The 1,298-nt window shown below is 42.4% G+C and overlaps 1 non-coding gene across 1 annotated transcript; it reads left to right on the top strand.

Annotated features, from left to right (window-relative positions):
- Positions 1-681: 681 nt before the first annotated feature.
- Positions 682-788, top strand: LOC127133421 (small nucleolar RNA R71). Its single transcript, XR_007807398.1, has one exon. It is a non-coding gene; the product is annotated as a small nucleolar RNA R71 (small nucleolar RNA).
- Positions 789-1,298: the final 510 nt, after the last annotated feature.

Here is a 1,298-nt window from a genome sequence, read left to right as displayed (position 1 = left end):
GCTAGTTGTTTAATTTGTTCGCCAGTGTGTACATTCTGGTTTAAGAAATCTTTATTGGTTTGCTGTTGAGAAGCTATAAAGTTTTCCATCATGATTTCCAAGTTGGATTTCCTAGGGGTGTTATTGTTAGGTGTAGATGGGATTGGCTTTTGATATCCTGGAGGTATAGCTGGGGCTTGATTCGGAGATTGTCCAGGTGCGTATAAAGCATTATTACTCTTATATGAAAAATTTGGATGATTCTTCCAATTTGAGTTATAGGTATGCGAGTAAGGGCTTCCTTGAGCATATTTTACTTGTTCCGCTTGGATTCCTGTTAGGAGTTGACAATCTGCAGGAGTGTGACCTTGGATTCCACAGACTTCGCAATTCTGAGTTATGGCAACCACGGTGGCTGGAGGTGATACATTTAAACTTTCAATTTTTTGGACCAGAGCATCCACTTTTACGTTAACATGATCAAGGTTACTTATCTCGTACATGCCAGTTTTCGTTTGAGGTTTTTCTACCATTGTTCGTTCGCTTCCCCACTGATAGTGGTTTTGAGCCATGCTTTCGATAAGTTGGTAAGCATCAGCATAAGGTTTGTTCATTAGTGCACCACCTGCGGCGGCGTCTATTGTTAACCTCGTGTTGTACAAGAGGTCATTATAGAAGGTATGAATTACTAACCAGTCCTCTAAACCATGGTGTGGACAAAGTCTCATCATGTCTTTGTATCTTTCCCATGCTTCGAAAAGAGACTCGTTATCTTTCTGTTTAAATCCATTTATTTGGGCTCTTAACATAGCTGTTTTGCTCGGCGAAAAATATCGGGCAAGAAAGACTTTCTTTAACTCGTTCCATGTGGTGACTGAGTTGGAAGGAAGAGACTGGAGCCATCTTCTAGCGCTGTCTCTTAACGAGAAAGGAAAAAGACGAAGTCGAATTCCCTCTGAAGTGACACCGTTACCTTTAACAGTATCAGCGTATTGGACAAATACGGATAAATGAAGGTTTGGATCCTCGGTAGGATTTCCAGAGAATTGGTTCTGTTGCACTGCCTGCAACAGTGAAGGTTTAAGTTCGAAGTTGTTTGCTTCGATTGCGGGTGGAGCAATACTCGAATGCGGCTCATCTTGCGATGGAGCGGCGTAATCTCGAAGAGCACGAGTTGGTTCTGCCATCTTGGGTATCGGCGAAGGAAGAAGACTTTTGAGATCAGGAAGTTCGACAGGAGGGAGATTGTTTGCAGCACGATATTCCCGAATTCGTCGTAAGACTCGGAGATATAGTTCGATATCGTTGATTCGTAAGTA

Source organism: Lathyrus oleraceus, chromosome 3, assembly GCF_024323335.1.
Source record: "Lathyrus oleraceus cultivar Zhongwan6 chromosome 3, CAAS_Psat_ZW6_1.0, whole genome shotgun sequence".
Taxonomy (NCBI): domain Eukaryota; kingdom Viridiplantae; phylum Streptophyta; class Magnoliopsida; order Fabales; family Fabaceae; genus Lathyrus; species Lathyrus oleraceus.
This window is presented reverse-complemented; position numbering and strand designations above follow the sequence as displayed.